At 35.4% G+C, this 18,679-nt stretch overlaps 1 protein-coding gene across 49 annotated transcripts in view; it reads left to right on the forward strand.

Annotated features, from left to right (window-relative positions):
- Positions 1-18,679, forward strand: part of SORBS2 (sorbin and SH3 domain containing 2) — a 312,617-nt gene that overhangs the window by 141,483 nt on the left and 152,455 nt on the right. For 42 of the 49 annotated variants that reach the window (XM_019736081.2, XM_074329790.1, XM_019736082.2 and 39 more), the window contains one exon: positions 5,428-5,566. The gene's annotated coding sequence lies outside the window, so the exon portion shown is untranslated. Of the gene's footprint in view, positions 1-4,915; positions 5,064-5,285; positions 5,567-18,679 lie in introns of those variants that run through there. The other 7 variants (XM_074329812.1, XM_074329814.1, XM_074329818.1 and 4 more) reach the window with 4 other exon arrangements.

Raw genomic sequence — 18,679 nt, forward strand, 5'->3', positions numbered from 1 at the left:
TGAGTTAACAAGGTCCTTTCCTGAGATATAACTACCCTCTAGGACATTTTGATCTATGTTAACTATGCCTTAGCATACATTGTTTTAAATAGACCAGTACTTAGCTAAGAACAATTTTTATTGTGTGCTATGGAGTGAGAGAAGGAAATATACAACCAAACCAACTTTCAACACTTCTGTCCATTTTTTTTTTTCCCTCCTCATCTCTGAACGATTATGTCTGCTTGAGCTTCTGAAACCAGTCCTGTCCTTATGGAGAGTTTAAGAACCTCAGTTAACATAGCAGCTAGTCCCACTCATGACTTACACCAGCATTCTTGTAACTAAGTCCTTATTTTTGGAGCCTGCCGTTCTGCCTCAAGTTCTAGTTCCCCTGAGACCAAGACCATGCTCTGCTTTATGCAGTCTTGGGCAGGTAGGGACCTCTGTCAGACCTGAGGAGTAATGGAGTGCCTCTTGCCAGGTTCCTTCCGCTGGTTGCGACACCCACCCAACCCCCTTGCTGTTGGTTTGCACCATCTCCACCATCTGCTCACATCTTGCCTCCTAGGACCTGACAATTGCCCAAGCAACTGCCCCTCACAAGGAGGAAAAGTCTGGTTTCTAGATACTGGGCCCTCTGCATCTGGTCTGATGGGCCCCATTGCCCATCAAACTCAAAGAGCTTGCTTTTACATTAGAATCATGGGGGAGCTTTTCAGTTATGCAGATACTTGAGTTTAATCTAGATTACTTAAAGCAAACTCTCTAGAGGTAGGTCCAGGATACCAGTATTTTAAAAGAATTCTCCAGCTAAGTCTCATATGTACCCAGGAATGAAAGACACTACTGTATATCAATTTCACTCAAATTTCAATGTGCGTACACATAACCTGGGGGAGGTTGTTAAAATGTACTTGCTGATTCAGTAGGGCCTGAGATTTTTGCATTTCTGAACAAGATCCCAAGTGTTGACTTTGACATTGGTCCACGGACCACTCTGTTAGTAGTAAGACTCAAGACCAGTGGTTCTCAAAATGTGGTCAACAATCACCTGGGGACTTCTTGGAGCTGCAAAATTTCAGGACTCTTCCCAGACTTACTGAATCAGAAAGTAGGGGGGTTGGGACCCAGCAACCTGTGTTTTGACAGTTGGAGACCCACTGGCCTAGATGGCACTGCCCAGTAAAAATTAAAGCAAGCTAGATATGTAATTTAAAATTTTATAGTTGTCACATTTTAAAAAGTAAAAAGAAACAAGTAAAATTAATTTTAACAAAATATCTTATTTAACCCAAGATATCTGAAATATTATCATTTCAACATATATCAATATAAAAAATTAATCTAATAGTGTACATTCTGTTTTCCATACTAAGTCTTCAACGTCCAGTGTGCATTTTACACTTATATGCCATCTCCGTTCTGAGTAGCCATGTTAGGTGCTCAGTTGCCACATGAATTCACCATATTGGACAGCCAAGTTCTAGACTTACAACAGTGATAACAGCACTAACTTTTATTGAATGCTTGCTATGTATCAGGCTTTACTTAGTCAAGCATTCTATGTGTATTATTCCTCAACTCTATGAATTGGGACTGTTATCATTCCCATTGTATATGGGGAGGGGTTATGACACAAGCCCTATTTAGTATTTCACCAAAATAAGATACCTATTCTAATTCAAGCATTTCCCAATTATTTTAAATCTATTGATTTGTAAAAACAAAAAAGGATAAAGCATATAAATAAAATCATTAACAGTACAACTGTTAAGACAGCAATAGCTTATAAAAGGCATAGCAGTTGGGTAAGTAGAAAAGTCCAAATTTGCTATCCTCTGACCTTCTAAAAATGTGCCTAACGTCCAACACGTACTCTTCTGTGACATCAAATGTGTTGAAAGTTGCTTACTGAAACGTTGTTTGGACAATGGGGACCCTTGGGGAACAAAGGAGACCTTGGTGAATTACGTGGCAGTATGAGATTTATCGTAAATGGAAGCAGTTAGCAGGATCACAATCTGTTCATTCAAGTGCAGATTTTTATACAAAATGACTCTAGTAAGATGTTTAGGTCAAGACAGATTCCATACACAATAGTTGTCCCCTAAGATTATAATGGAGCTGAAAAATTCCTATTCACCTACATACCTCATAGCCTTGGTAATGTTTTAGCTCGATGCATCACTGACATATTTGTAGTGATACTCAAATTGTTTTGTAAACAAACCTGTGTTGCCAGTTGTATAAAAGTATAGCACATACAATTATGTGCTGTACATAATACTTGATGATGATAATAAATGACTATGTATTTACTATACTATGCTTCCTTATTGTTATTTTAGAGTGTACTCTTTCTACTTATTAAAAAAAGTTCACTGTTGTTAAAAAACAAAATTCAATTGAGTAAATCTGAAGATGTAAGTGGCATCATCCCATCTAGCAACTAGAAGGGGCCTGCAAGGAATTGTGCAAAATGGAAGGTTTATATAGGAAGAAGAGTGGGGCAAGGGAGCTATTACAAAAAGAAAAGAAAGGATTATTTTTGGGCCAGGACACCTTTTCTTTGGTGGAAGAGAACAGGAATGGTTTTTATCATGCAGACTGTCTCTCCTTTCTACGGGAGATGGAGAGGGCCCTTTGTGACAGATTACCTTACTGGTGCTTGACCAGAAAATTCCAGACTGGTTGATTAAGATTCCATTTCTGGGAAAGGTTGAAACTGCAATTAGATCAGGTATTAAATCTAAGTTTGGTACCATGGGCTTTCAGTATGAGTGGTGCCATTTTGGGCCTATGTTTTTTTTGTTTTTTTGTGGGATTTTTTTTTTTTTTTTTTTTTGTCTTTAAACACTATGTCATGTTACATAGGCAGCAGCCTCATACATTTCTTGTGTTTAGTGCACCTCTTGATTGCATCATTTTCTCTTGTGCTTGATTTAATCTCATGTTGTTTTATACAATAACCTGCTGTACAGGTTTGTAGCCTAGAAGCAAATAGCCTAGGTGGTTAGCAGGCTATTCCACCTAGGTTTGTGTAAGTGTACAAAACATCTATGATGTTCAAACAACGACAAAATTTCCTAATGACACATTTCTCAGAATATATCCTCATATGATTGTAGTTAAATGTGAGGCAATGGGCTTCTCTTAGTATTGATGTAGAAAGCAGGCAGCTTGAAATTTAAAAGTAATGGTTGACTTAGTAGTCAAATAGTTAATCTTTATTAGTTTCCTTAACTTCCATAGTTTCTCAAGGAAGGCCTATTTTTATTGTATTTTCCTTTTCATTATAAACTATTGTAAGGAGGGAAAAGTAAAACAGTTTAAAAATTTCTGTCTGAGGCTAGGCTTCCATTTTTTGTGAGAATTACCATTTATCATTTTGATGAAGTAATGTAAATATCCTATTTTAAACTGACAGATATTTAAGACATATTAAATTGTGAACATTTGAAATAAATGAACAGAAAAATGCATTATTCTACAGAGATTTTTTTAAAACCCTGCTGTATATTTTTAAAATAAAATTAATCTTATTTAAATTTTTAATTAGATATTTCAGACTTACGTTTAGTTTTTTAAAATTTAAATATCTGTGTAGTTTTAATATAAGTGTATTATGCTGAAGGATTTCACTATTCTACCATAGTACTTGAACCAGCAGTCATTATCTTTTTTTATATATCATGCATAATCCTTGGTATTTTCTTTTTTTAAATTTATTTTTCAATTATATTTGACATACAATATTATATTAGTTTCAGGTTTACAACAGAATGATTAGACATTTATATACCTTACGAAGTGATCACTCCCATAAACCTAGTACCCATTTGACACCATACGTAGTTATTGCAATATTACTGACTATATTCCCTATGCTGTACTTTACATCACCATGACAATTTTATTAACTGGCAATTGGTACTTCTTAATCCCTTTCTCTTTATTTCACTTGAAATAGTAGTCATATCTTTTTTTTAACATACCGTGCATGATCCTTAATATTTTCTATAATCACTTTCAGTATCTTTCTTTATTTGGAAGGAAAGAATTGGATTTGATCTGAGCATCTAGTAACTAACCATTATATTAATTGTAAAATATATCATAGTGGTTTTCTATACTGGACTAAGACCAAAGAATCTTCTTTTATCTCCTTTCACCTCTCAGCAGTACTCACTGACTGCTTAAGCATTCTCTCTGTTTGAAGAGTGGGGAATTGAAAGGATTCAGGGATTTCAAAATAAAGGCTTTTATAAAAATACTTAAGTGTTTTCTTGGTAGCAAGTAACTGATTTTCCTTCTTAGGGGTGTAAAGCATTGATGAAGCAATGGAAGACAGGAGTTGGTCTGATGACACATAACATCTTCTTTCAGTCCTAGTTTAAAGAGATTTAATCACCAATTGCTATGGTTTGAATAGTCTCATCATGTGAAAAAAAAAAAGAAGCTGTAAAAGTTTATAACAAATTCTGTCTTTATCCTTTATTTTCGCTGCATTTGTGTGCTGTAAACCATTGGAAGCAAGGATGCTTGCTGTTTATTTTGCCCACTAATGTATTCTCAAAATGCTTGGCATATAGTAGATCCAGAAGAACGTGCCACAAATATTTGCTGAATGAATGCATGCATGCGTGCATGAATGAATGAGTGAATGAATACAACTTTTAGATCTTAATTTATGATTTTAGAAACAAAATGAAAGCTCAAAGCTTGCTGGTCATTGTTGGTTGACCCAATCTGAAGTATTTCTTCATTGGCCTTTGGAGAGAGAAGCAGGGGATCGGTGTCTGTCTGCATCATGTCACTGAATGGTGCCCAGTCTCTGCCAACAGATAAGAAATGTCAACAGCTTAACCCAGTAGCTTTCAAAAATAGCATACTTGATGAAACTGGAAATTTGGGTGCATGCTAGAAATAAACCATTTGTCTTCAGTCTTAAGAATGATAGGCTGGCAACAGAGATAGCTGAAATATTTTTTAAGACCCATCTATAAGTGAGGAAGAAAATATCAGAGAAGTCCTCCCTCTCAGTAAAGCATGAATAGAACATCTTATTTTCAGTGAATCAGGTAAATCATTTTGAAAAGTTGAGGATTATAAGAAGGCACTCTGTTTCTTTAAGATTCCTGTCCAGTTTGTTTTTGTTTGTTTGTTTTCAATAGTGCTGGGCAGTTTTCCTCTAAATTTAAATAAATATTAGCACAGTAAACCAAATTGTTGTGGGTTTCCTGGTTTGTGCCCTCCTCCTCCCCGTAGGGGATGGGGGGTGGGTGTGGCGATTCGGATACGATTTTTTCATCCCTTTGCAGACAACTCCGGCTGCTGTTAATGCTGAAAATAGCTCAAATGCTCTCAGAACGGTAGCACCACCCAGCAGCTGGGATTCTTTCCCTCTCTTATTTGCCTTCTTGCTTGCCTTTTTTTCCCTTTTAGACACTTGGATTGGATTTAATCTTAAATCACTGGAGTTCAAGACCTTTTAAAAAGGGCTAAATAAACAATCTCTACATGTAAAGGCCACTGACTTCTACTTCCTCTGTTCAGAGCAACTGTTGAACCCAGCTGCCCGGAGGTAAGATTTTTTTTATTCTGGAATTATTTAATTGGTTCATGATAAGTTTATGACTGATGTTTTTTTTTTAAAATAAATTATTTATAGTGAAAATAAGAGGGGGCTGCGAATGATCTCCAGGTAAATGTGGTGTTCCCGAATACAGCAGGAGCATCTGTGCATTTTTGTGGCTGTAATTTTAAACTTTGCCTAAAGCTCTCTGTCACGTTGACCTGTAGTACAGACCGGCCTGTGCCTCGGCTGCACCAGAACTCTTAATTACGCCTCTGCCAGGGCAGTGAGCGGGCCTTGGAGACATCATAATTTTGTTGTTTAGACTGCTTATTTATTTCTAACTTTCGAAGGACATTTCTTTTTTAAGGCAAAAGATGCAACCACCTGAGTAAAGACAATCTATAAGTAATTGTTCTTTAAGGACAATGAGCAAGCTCTATTTTATTTTGTTACTTTATCACTGTTTCTTCTTGTAATTAGAACAGTTGTTTGTTTGTTTTGCTTTTTGTATATTAGCACAACATGGCCACTCAGATTTGAGAATTCCTTACCTAGCTGAATGTCTTTTGCGGGCAGGTTTCTCTAATGTGACTCTATAATATTGGGGGTAGTTTTCTCTGCCTCCCGTCCCCTCTCCCATGCTTGCGTTTAACATTTTGCCAAGTACTTTGATCTGTGGACTTTAACTTCAAACACAGCATTTGCTTTGATTGTGGGTATTTACTATGGTCAGTAAAAAGTCTTTTGTTGTTGTTGTTGCTTCATGCTTTTCAATAATTTCCTTTAAATAATCTATTGGACTTTGTTTTTCTCTCCCTGATAAGTCTTAGGTTTTACTTGCACAGGGACCCCTAACTGCAGAGAAAAGACTATTTTATGGCGAGGTTCTCTCACCCCGTAGACTTTATGACAGCTCTCTGCTCCCCTGCAGCAGCAAATGACAGTGCAAAGAGTCTGAGCCTATCAACCCCTGACTTGATTGCCCAGCTGCCTCAAAATTACCATATGCCTTAGGGCTAACTGTTGCTTTTTAACACGGACACTGAAATCCTTGGAATCTGAAGATTCTTGTTTCCAAAAACGTTTATTGATATCACAGATCACATGTCAAAAGAAAGCATGTATTTGAAACACCCAGTGATCTTCTGGGTAACTTTTCAAAAGAAGAAGAAAAATTTAAAAGAAAGGAAAGAAAATTAAAAAAAAAAAAAATAAAGGAAAATAAAGGAAAAAAAAAACACCTCTGTAGCCAAGTCTGTTATGCTAGTGACACTTCTGAATGAGGGGTAAGGAAAGAAAAAGATATATATATTTCCTAAGATAGGCAGTATAGCACATTCTAACCAATCAATTTTTAAATGATCTCTTTATTTTAAAGTAAATTCGTGTGTATATTACATTTATCTGTAACCCTTTTCTTCCCCACCTCAAGCAGATACTGAGCCAGATACTGAGTTTGGCGTTCCTGGCCAACTCTCCCTGCCTGTTCCGTTAAAGGTTAGGAGGAAACCGAGTCTAATCCTGTCAGGAGACTGGTTGGTTAAGTCCCAGTCAAGGACTGTGGCTCCTTAGAGCTGACAATCTACTCCCTGTGCGCTGCACCTTGCTGAGAAGGAAAGAAACTAGTGGCCACAAGACAAGATTTCAGAGGGGTGGAGCTAGGGAGAATGCTACGGGAGAGGTTCCTCCGCGTTAGATGCAATTTGATCTCCAGAATTTGGACTAATGGTCAGAAAACCTAGAGATGTACAGCCCAGTATTTATTTCCAAAAGCTGGGCATTTAATTGTTACTTTCCTCCCCTTCAAATCTGCATTTTAAGGAGCATATTAGTCATTACATTTCTGTAATGGGTCAAAATGTTAAATCCTCCGGTTATTTTGAACATGTACTTCACTACTTTTGGGGGTCTAGAATACTCTCCCCCGTAGTACTAGGGAGCCCTGATACAGTATTGCTGAACGCAGATGTAATGTAAAGGCAATACCAGTGCAGTTGCAGAATCCAGTGGCACCAGGATGCAATGGGCTCGCAAGGTTAGATGGCCATTCTTGGGCAAGCCATTTTTTTTTTTTTTCCTATTTTGTTGTTTTGTTTCTTTGTGTCTCTTCACCCCTTAATTTTACTCTGAAACTTTGGATTGTTTGAATGTGAAACTCAAGGTGAAACCCAGCCAAAGCCACTGAGTTTCACACAGGTTCCACATGAAAGAGGTATTCTACCCAGTGTTGCTCGAAACTTGGCCCATGTTTTGCCAAAAGTTTCATGAATGTCAGTGAGCCGGGATTTGAAACATAATCCAAAGCCAGATGACTTCTAGCGACTCTGAGGCTTAATTGTATAAGTATAGAATCTGTCAGAAAAGGACATCCCTTATTTTCACATCTTCTGTAATTTCATGTGTACACACATTTTCCCCAATAAACTCCGATTTGTTCTATGATATTTTAAAGCCAGGTTCGATCCTAATATGAATTTTTATAGTTGTGGTATTTAAGCATTGGCAACTAGAAGTCTGCATTTTAAATTCCGACAGTCTGAACCACAGTAGCGTGAACATGTTGGTATAATTCAGCTGAAGGCAGCCCCAGGAGAGTCATGGAATGTCTTTCTTTGCTTAAATATACCTCTGTGCTTGTGAGGAACAAACAGTAACATTTTGTCCTGGTCTATCCGCTTGACAGTATGCTTTTTGTTCACTCTCCAAAGGTGGTGTCAAATATATTGGTGGAAAAAAATAATAAACTTCCAGATTTTTTTTTTTCGTTTGCTCGAGTGATATACTCCTAGGGAACATTGTAAGCATTGAAAAGTTCAGTACTATTACTTGTAATATAATGTATACTGAGAATAAAGAAGTACTCAGCAGAGTTAATTTCCTTCAGAAAGCTTGGTGATTTAAAGCTGACCTGTGTGTTACTAGTCAAATAGGGCCTGGTTGTGAAGGTGTATGTGTGCGTTTTGGATGGGGGTTGTGGTCGGTGGAGAGGAAAGGAGATTGGTAAACTTCGTTCAGCAAATCTGTCACATCTAAAACAAAAATAATCAAACCCAGCCTCTGAAAACATTCCTTTCTTTTGTTGATCATATAAATTTGTGTTGGCTGAATATTGAATATTTTTGGTATTATTTTTCTTATTAAAGGCACCACATTCTGATCATTAGGATTCCAGAAATGGTAAATCATCTCCAATGAAAATATGACCAATTGGCAGAGACCCATGTAGTTGTGGATGAAGTTGCTTGAGAGGGTCTCAGAAAGATCTTCATGGTTCTATGGCCATTATAGAAGCTAAGCCACCCAGGAAACTAAGTTTGACATGTCATTTTATTAGTTGGAGGATTTCTTAATGCATTTGAAAGATTTTTGTAAAAACGAATTTGTGACCTCACTAAAGATTTAGTCAGGCTAAAGTTAATGAGATTTACAGTTATTTATTATAAAATTAAATTGTCATCAAATTTCATTTTGAAAATTTTGTAGTCATAGTTTTGTTTCATAAAACAGACTTTTTATTAAAGGTACAGTTTGTATTTTAGCAGTTGCTTTGTCAAATGACTGTAATTGATTCCATACTAAATAAAGCATTTGAAAAGCTAACAATAACAAAACCTGTGAGTCCTATATGTAGGAGCTGCATTTGAACACTGACTTCACTATACAGTGTAGCATTTATCAGTGTAGCTGATTTTATTCCAAAACTAGTACAATGAGCAGAAGAAAGAAAGGTACTCAAATGGAGGTGCTAGAGAAAATAATTCAAGACTATCCTGCAAGGAGGTTCTCACTAGACACAGCAAGGTATAAGGAGCTCAATATTTTGAAAACAATCATCACCCATAACAAACTAGGAAAAAAGAAAGGGTAAAATACCAGGTTAAAAATAAACACCAAACTTGTGCATATGTAAATGTTTCTTTAAATCATTTCAAGACCTTCTTTCAAGAAAGACCTCATTAGTCATTTAAGAGCAAAAATCAGTCCCTTAAAAAATCTCCTATGCTTAATTTATTACCAGAAAAAGTGAGTCCACGTAATAGTTATCCATTATTCAAGGATATATTATTAAAAGTTAAATTTATATATGCATTGCGTTTGTTTTCTTAAAGAAATTAGTTATCAGTCTGATCAGACCATGATGACACAAAATAAAGCACCCCCCACCCCCCAAATAGGCCAAAGAGGATTATTTACCAGAAGCAGATAAACAATCATTTCTAGGAAAGCCATCATTCTCCAGCTAAATTTTTGTTTGTTATTTAGATAGTATAATTTTCTCTGAAATAAGGAGTAGTACTTAAAATAATAATTTTAATAATTACAATGCCAAAATACTACAGTGATGTTAAAGCCTTCGTCTCTCACCTATCCAAGGTGGACTGTCAAAAAGATGTGGGCATTTCTTGTAGGTTTAAATTCTTTATCCTGGGGAATCAGGGAGTTGGAGACCCTAGTGACCCGCTAAATCACTGCTATCCCCATGGGGAAGTGCAGCCCACTTGGGCTTGAGTTAAAATAGAGAACAGAGAAGGAAACTCCTCTTTCCTCTGTACTTGCACCGAGGACCTGTCTCCCTAAGTCTCTTGGCCCAATTTTTTTTTTCTTTTCTCATGGCATTATCCCTCTTTTCTGTTACTTCCACTTCCCTTTTTCCAGGAGAAACACAAGTCTTCCCCTGCAAACTTCACCATTCTTGAGTTGTTGGAGGAAAAACCCCAAGGTAGCTAGCTTTGGGGGCTGCAAGATTCACACATTACAAAGCTAGCCCATGGACCCCCGAGTTAGAAGAACATTTTCATATGCCTCACAGGTAAAGTGATGTTTAATAACTGTTGAATAATTCATATCAGAATAAAAATAAAGTGGACACGAGGGCAGCCCTGTAGGTAAGAACGAAATATCCATTTTTGTAACCAAGCTTTATTTTAGAACAGTTTTAAACTTACAGAAAAATTGTAAAGATGGGACCAGAGTTCCTACACACCCCACACCAAGGTTCCCGTTGTTAACATATTGTATTAATATGGTAACTTTGTTATCATTAATGGACCAATGTTGACATATTATTACCTGAAGTTCATACTTTATTCATGTTTCCTTAGTTTTTACCTAATGTTTTTCTTCTGTTCCAGGATCCTCTCCCAAATACTATATTACATTTAGTCACCTTATTTTCTTACGTTCCTCTTGGACCTCAGTTTATCTGCCTTTCCTTGTCTTTGATGGCCTTGATAGTTTTGAGGAGTACTGGTTAGATATTTTGTAGAGTGTCTTTTTATTAGAATTTATCTCATGTGCTTCTCCTGATGAGTCTGGCGTTATGGGTTTGGGAGAGGAAGAGCAGAGACATCAAGTGCCATTTTCATCATGTCATAAAAGGGGTACATGCTATCAACCAAAGATATCCCTGTGGATATTGACCTTGATCACCTGGCTGAGGGAGTATTGGTCCGGTTTCTCCACTGTAATGCCACTCTTTCTCCCCTTTCCATACGTACTCTTTGGGAAGAAGTCACTTTGTGCAGCCCACACTTAAGAGTGTTTATGCTCCTCCTCTTGCTGGAGTATCTACATAAATTATTTGGAATTCTGCATGGGAGATTTGTCTTTTCTCCCCAATTTATTTAAGTTCCATCATTTATTTATATCAGTATAAATACACAGATTCTTATTTTATACTTTGGATTATAATTCAGTATTGCTCAGATTTTTCCAGCTTTGGCTATTGGCTCTTTCACTCGCCTCCTATGTCCCTTTGATACATGCCCATCATTGTGAGGGTTTTTTCCTGGTGTCGTAAGACCCTCCAGGTTCATTTTTGTGTATTTTCTGCCTTAGTCCTAGAATCAGCCATTTTTTCAAGAAGCTCTGGTTTCTTTTATTGAAAAATGGTATGAGAAACCAATGGGCATCCATTTTAACTTTTAAATGTGACCTTATCGGCCACTTAGTTTTTCACTTGGAGAAAATTTCATTTTGTTTATGGATTTTTGGTCTGTAGCTGGTAATACCTTGATGTGGTATATAAAAGTAACCTTTCTCGTTTTTTCAGATTAACAGACTATGTGTTGCCCTTGCATACTCCCCTGTCATTTTGAAACAAATTCAGTTAAATATCATCAAATCTGTTTTTTTACTGTGAATTTTCGTGGGAGACTCAAAGTCCTAGATATGGTCCTCAAAAGTCTTAAATGCAGTCTTAAAAGGTAGAAATCAGTTGTTTCTTCTTTACATAAATATAAGGACATCGTGCATTATTTACAATATGATCAAACAAGACCATTAAGTGAATATGGAATTCTGTCACCAAGCCTTCCACTTACTGCGTGCAAAGAACTGTGCCACAAACAGATTGACAGTCTATTGGGACCGTCAGACAACACATCCAGGTAATAACAGTTGGTAGAAGATGAGTGGTGCAGAGATCCCCTGTGTTATCAGAACACAGAACTGGGGTTGAAAGTCAGGCACGTATAGCACTAGAAAATCAGATACGTTATCACAGCCGGAGAAACTGCATTTGAATTGAGACTTTGAGTCTATTGAGAGTGCCCCTAGAAAGGTGTTTTGGGTTGGCATTCATTTATTAAGAAGAAAGGTCTCACAATTAGGCCCATATGTTAGTATGCTTGCTTATCAATGTTCAAAATTATTAGAGAGATGAGACACTGGACAGCCCCTTTTAAATAGATGTAACTGAGAAGAAGGAGACAAAGACGAGAACAGTAGAAACGAGAAGAGATCAGCTGGTACAGAGCATGAAGCATCAGGACTGTCCAGTACTGCCCTTTTTAACTCAACTTTGTCCTAGAAACTAAAACTCTACCTGCAAAATAGTTGCACCTGTAATTTTATTTACTATTCAGTATTATCAGGGATAATAGGTTGTATTTTTATTGTTTCACCAAATGCATAACTATTTCATACTCAATAACTACTTGGATTTCTTTGATTATCTATTTTAATGTAGGGTGGTATTACGATTAATATAGGGGTTGTTCATGCAGGCATTATGGACCTCATGTAGAGGTGAGGACACTGACACCCAGCTAAGATTTTGCATCATCTACTTCACATCCCAAGTAAATGGCAAATGGTACATTGACTCTCATGTCAAGACCTTTCAAAGTGTGCCGTTCCACCCAGTTATAAAATACAAAGATATAAAATAGGTTAGAAATAATAGCCAAAAGTTAACAAGAAAATTATTGGTCCAAATGATAAGGAGATATTTTTAAATCTTAGAAAGTTTGACTTTCTCTACTTCACTGAGAGAAAAACATAAGGAAAAGGGGGATGAGGATTACTGAGAAAGATATGAATGTACCAATAGTATAATGAACCAAAAGTTATGACTTGGCCGATTGAAACAAAAGGTACAGGACAGCAAAAAAATTAGGTTAGTAACTTGACACAATGTAAGTAAAATAATGTACTCACTTAAGAAAAGTCAGTTCAATACTGTAAAGGATAGAATAGAAACATTAATCTCTTGTTCTAAAGATAAATTTGGGCCTGAAAAAAAAGAAACTGAATTTAATTTAATGGAAAAACACATGTACAGCATGTGTTTTTAAAGCATTGTATTTTGGTTACTTTGACCATTGCGTATCTTCTTCCAAGTACAACTTTGAATTGGTTTAATTTTAGTGGAGCCATTGCTCTTGACATGTATTCAACTCAGTGGTACTTCTCTTGTTCAATTTTGCAAACCTAAGAAATTTGGTTGGTTTCGAATTTAGCTCTAAGTAGTGTTCAGAAATTTTGTGTTTGTTTGAGCTGACCATTTAAATATTTAGAAACTATGCATATGCAGCACTCAACTTTTAGAACAAATTCTTAATGTTAGAAACTCCCAGGAATGTTGAAAAAGTTGGGTACTTTTTATGTGAATTTTATGAACATACAACCAAACATAGTGAACAAATATATTAATAGATTTGATTTGTAGATCAAAAATGTTTTCTATTCCACATTATCATTTTTACTATGAAAGCATTTCCTTTTAAAAAAAATTGTTATTATACTGAGACTAAAGACCATGGTTAAGAATGGAAAACTATCCAAAAACAAATATGGCTATCTAAGTGTGCAGTTAGATTCAAAACCACAACCTTGTGGTCCCAGCAGAGCCAAGTGTTGGAAGGTATGGGTTGGCATCCGGTTGACCTTCATGTGCTCATGTGTAAATAGAGGAGAACAGGGAGCTTGTTCTGAAGGGTTCTGCAGGGGAGTGTTGGAGATAAAAAGAAAGTTTTGTGCTAATGCAAGAAGGTGTTAATTGTCAGAGATTTAGCCCTCATTCTGAAGTAGGAAGTGGTCTCCACTCTGACTGCAGGGCAGTTAAATACTAACTTTTGGAAGAAGTAAATAGCTTTCTTACCTCTTAGTGGTTGAGTTTAAATAAGAGATCAAACTGTTTACTATAAAAATTATTTTATAACTTGAAATATAAATTGTTTTATATTTTTATTTAAGTTAAATTTAAAATTTTTTAATTATTTTATTTTCTTTATAAATTGTTTTTATAATTTGAAACATAAATTATTTACATATGACATGTAAATAATTGTTTACAAATTATTTAATATAAAAATCAATAGTTTACTATCACTGTTTCTGACACAAAATTAAATCATTAAAATTTGCTTTTCATATCAACTATGATTATTTTCATTCAAGACAGAATAAAACCAAAATTAAACATAAACAAGTTTCTAAATTTTTATATTACTATTACAGAAGACTGTGGCTTATGATGAAAAATATCTTAAAAACTAGGTGACAAGAAATTCAGTAAGAGATGATTTTTTGTATGAAGAATAATGAAAGTTGTTCCTTGTACAAATATAAATGTAAAATGACCACTGGTCTCCAATTTCAAATATATTTCATTTTAGTGTTTGAGCAACTTTTCTTTAAAAATTGGTGGATGCATTTCATGTTCCAAAATTAATTTAGAGTTGGCACTCAGGCTTTCTTTGTCTCATGTGGTGAGAGCCATCACATGAGAACCACAGCTTGTGCAAAAACTTGTAAAAACTTGTTGGGAAACAAAGCGATAATTTTTATGCTAAGGTGAGAAAACTTGATTGCAGGGAGATTTTTATCTTCCTTACAATATTTTATCTATGTTGGATATTAAAATTTTTAAAAAAGCACTGAGGGTGAAAAATCATTTTGTGTGCACATCATAAATTTATATATTCACATACATCCTTTTCCTAGTCAATATTCTGAATGACTAAATAAGAGCATATGTGTAAAAACACTGTGCAGAAGACCATTTTGCATTTTTCAGTGAACATTATAGCTTGGTACATTTAATACTTGACTGTGTTTATCAAGAAGAATGGCCTACATATATATCAGAAAGGAAGGAAATTAGGAGTTTCCCAGTAAAACCAAGTAGTGTTTTAAGTGACCACAGATAATAACTTTAAATGCTGTAAGCAATTTCACATTTATTGAATGAAATATTGTCAAAGGATCTTTTGAAATTGCTTCAATCATTTAGTACTTAAGATTTCTTTCACCATCGTCTATGAATCAATCATATGGGGCTTGAGGTTTAAAACTTTACACTCTGACTATAGACCAATCTCAATGCAGAAAACATTGATAAAATCCAAAACAACCTTTCAAGATAAAAACTCCCAACCAAACATAGGAAGGCATTGCTTTAACCTTAAAAAAGGTATCAATTAAAAACCTAGATTATAAAAGTACAACAAAATGTGTGAACTGAAAACAGAAATTCAGATACCGGTTACCTCTGGAAGTAGTAGGGAGGGTATTTCAATCAGAGTGGTATACAATAGGCTTTAGTTGAATTCATATTGTTTTATATTTTAAGATAACGTGGGTACATGGATATTTGTTATATTATTGTTTTTATCTTTTGAATGTCTGAATAAAGACTTGCATCAAAAAGTATTTTCCCTCTATCTCTCATGCCTAAAATTTCAGACACATTCTATACAGAATAAATTTCTCAGCTGCTAATATTTAGACAATATTATTTTATTTTATTTATTTATGTAAAGCAGACCTGATTTTCTGAAAATTTTCAGAGGAAGCAATACAACTAGTGTCATGTTTGGCCTATATTTCTATATTTTTGCCTAGGGCCCAAAACTTATATAAATGATGAAATAGAAAAGAAAATGAATTTAGTTCTTTAACAGACAAATATCTATTGTAAAGCTCCATTCGAGATCATCTTTGTCGTGTATCATTCCACAAGGCATTGTTACATACAATTCTTAGACCCTACTAAATGTGACATTTACTCTTTAAATTATTAAAGAATTTGTCGTGATGCTTTATGAAAATTTGTAATGGGGTTTGAGTCTAATGGTGAATAAACATATTTTATCTTCCTGTTTTAAGATGCTGTATGCAATAAATGTATGAAAAGTGATTTTATAACATAGGCAATTCTGTTTCCACGGGTCCATGAAAGCGGTGATACAGCTCGGTTAATGTGATACTGTGTAAAGCAAGGACTGTCTATATTTACTATAAAGACTTGACTCTGTAACTTAATAATATATTTCTTGAATTTAATTTATTCAAAATACTTGTATACATACAACTGTTCCTTAATTTTTACACTTAACACTTCTTTGATAACTGGGGTGAGGGGGACCTAATGATTTTTCAATACCATTCGGTAGGCATCAATGATTAAACTTGAGAATTTTGATTTTGATTTTTTTTTCTATTTGTTTTATGCACAGTGCCATTCCAGTATGCTAAAATAGAAAAGCTGGTAGATATCACTATCTTTTTAAGAGTTTTGACAAATGATGGATCATACTGTATGATTTTTTTCTGTTCTTTATTACAAGTAATTTTACATGTAGTCTTAAAATTCGGCAGAAGCCAAAAGTTCATAATTTTAAATCATAAAATTCAAAGACAAAATAGATTTTTAAAATGTTTCTAGGGAAAAGCCATGAAAGTATACAAAAATATTTAAATGGTAAACACATTGAGAGAAATCCTGAAGTTCTAATAACACAATAACTTTGAATTTCCATGTGTCATCATTACTAAAGCTGAGAAACCAAATATTATATAATTAACATGAAGTACTATTTGGAAACAAATGTGAGAAAAAGACTTTCAGACTACTGGCATTAGACACTCTTGATTCCCTGACCTTCATTAGAATAAAATCTCTTCTCCTGGGCCTTCTGCAACACAAGGATTTTCCTCCAATCTCTAATTACTCCTGAATTCCACTTACAGATGCCTCTTTCTCTGCTTGACCTTAAAGCTATTCCCCTCAGGTTCTGTCCCTCTTATCTAATCTTCCTTCCTCTTATCTAATCTTCCTTGAGTTCACCTGTTTCCTCCCTTATGATAATCCCAAAATCTAAGTCTTTATTCTCTCTCTCTCTCTCTCTCTCTCTCTCTCTCTCTCTCTCTCTCTCTCTCTCTCTCTCTCTCCAGACTCACATTGCCAAGTAACTGGTGAGACATCTCTTTTGAATGTCTACCACATATCTCAAACTCAGTAGATCTAAAACTTATCACGTTCCAACTCCCACCCAACTCTTCTTCCCTAGAGCTATATCGTAATAATTGTGTCACCCAATTACTCAAGATTAGAATCTTAAACAAGCATTCAAATTTTTGTGCATACCAACTTGGTCACTACTCTTTGATTCTCCCTACATGCTCACCTTCAATATCACCTCTTGCCCTAGCTAAAGGGCTTTTGCAACATTCTTGACTTGGATTTCTCAGTAGAGTCCTAACCACTTTTACTACCATTCTCTCTGCCTCCTAGCCTAATCCCTTGAGGGCAGAATTATTTTACCAAAATAATCATGCTTTGCATGTAGAATTCCCACCTACCAAACTCCCTATCATATAGCAAAAGCACTCTCTTTGCTTTCTCTTCAGGCTTTAAGGATAGGAAAGTTGACATTTCAAACAAAGGAAGTAAATTCAGTACATGGTGTTTAAGCATAAATAGCCCTGTTTTGTCACTTAAAGAGCATAACTGGCAACTTTTCCGGACTCAATAGTAAGGAAAGGGTGTGGCTCACTCTCAGGCATGGACCAGAGATCCAGTGTCAGTCCTGTTACTTATCGCAAAGAACCCTTTTCCTCAGATTCTCTTTCTGCCAGAGTAATAACTATGTTCACAGATCACCTTTTTTGTTGCCACCTGTTAAGTACTGATATGATGGTTATAGACAAATGCTGAAAAATCAGACTATAGTCAGAATGCAAAATTTCAAACCACAAACTCCATATGATGCAAATGTGATAGTGAAAAGAGTCTTTAAGAAATCAGTGACTGAAGCATATAAAATTAGATCCTTATGACAATATTTCATTCAGTGAGTATGAAATTGCTTAAGGCATTAAAAGTTGTTATCTGTGGACACTTAAACAGTATTAGGTTTTACCAGTAAAATCCTAATTTCCTTCCTTTCTAATTTACATGTAAAATCGTTCATCTTAAATATAAACACAGCCGAGTGTTAATATACTAAACTATAATGTTCAGTGAAAAACACATAAACAAGGTATGGAATGGTATACTGGGGCAGCATAAACATTCTGCTCATTGAATTATTACCATAATTAAAGTAAATATAATTATCTGATTAGCATGATATGAAGAGTGAAATTCTAAATACCAATCCTCAGGATCTTTTAACATTTATAGCATCTTTGGTCTTTATGCCATTTAATCAATAATCATTTGTTGAGAGCTTACTCGGTGCTGTGTACTGGCCTTTGGGGCAGTCGCTGGGGACTAGTCTTTCCCCTCTCGTGGAGCTTGCAGTGCAGTGGGAGACAGTTATTGGAAGGTAATTGCCCAAGTAACCACATAATTCAAATTGTAATAAGAGCTATGAAAGAAAGATGCAGGAGGCTAGGAACACACTCTACAATTTTGAGAACCAAAGGTCAATGACAAAGGACTTCCAGATTTGGATTTTAGTGAAATTATTTAGAAGATAAATTACTTGGGGGTGGGACTCAGAAGAGGCATTGGACTGTGCTGAGAATGGGAGCCGCTTCTGTAGGTAGCTGAGAGTGAAAAATAAAGACAGGATTCCTCCAAAAACAGGTATAATCGGCATCACCATG

This window comes from Rhinolophus sinicus, linkage group LG04, assembly GCF_036562045.2.
Source record: "Rhinolophus sinicus isolate RSC01 linkage group LG04, ASM3656204v1, whole genome shotgun sequence".
NCBI lineage: Eukaryota > Metazoa > Chordata > Mammalia > Chiroptera > Rhinolophidae > Rhinolophus > Rhinolophus sinicus.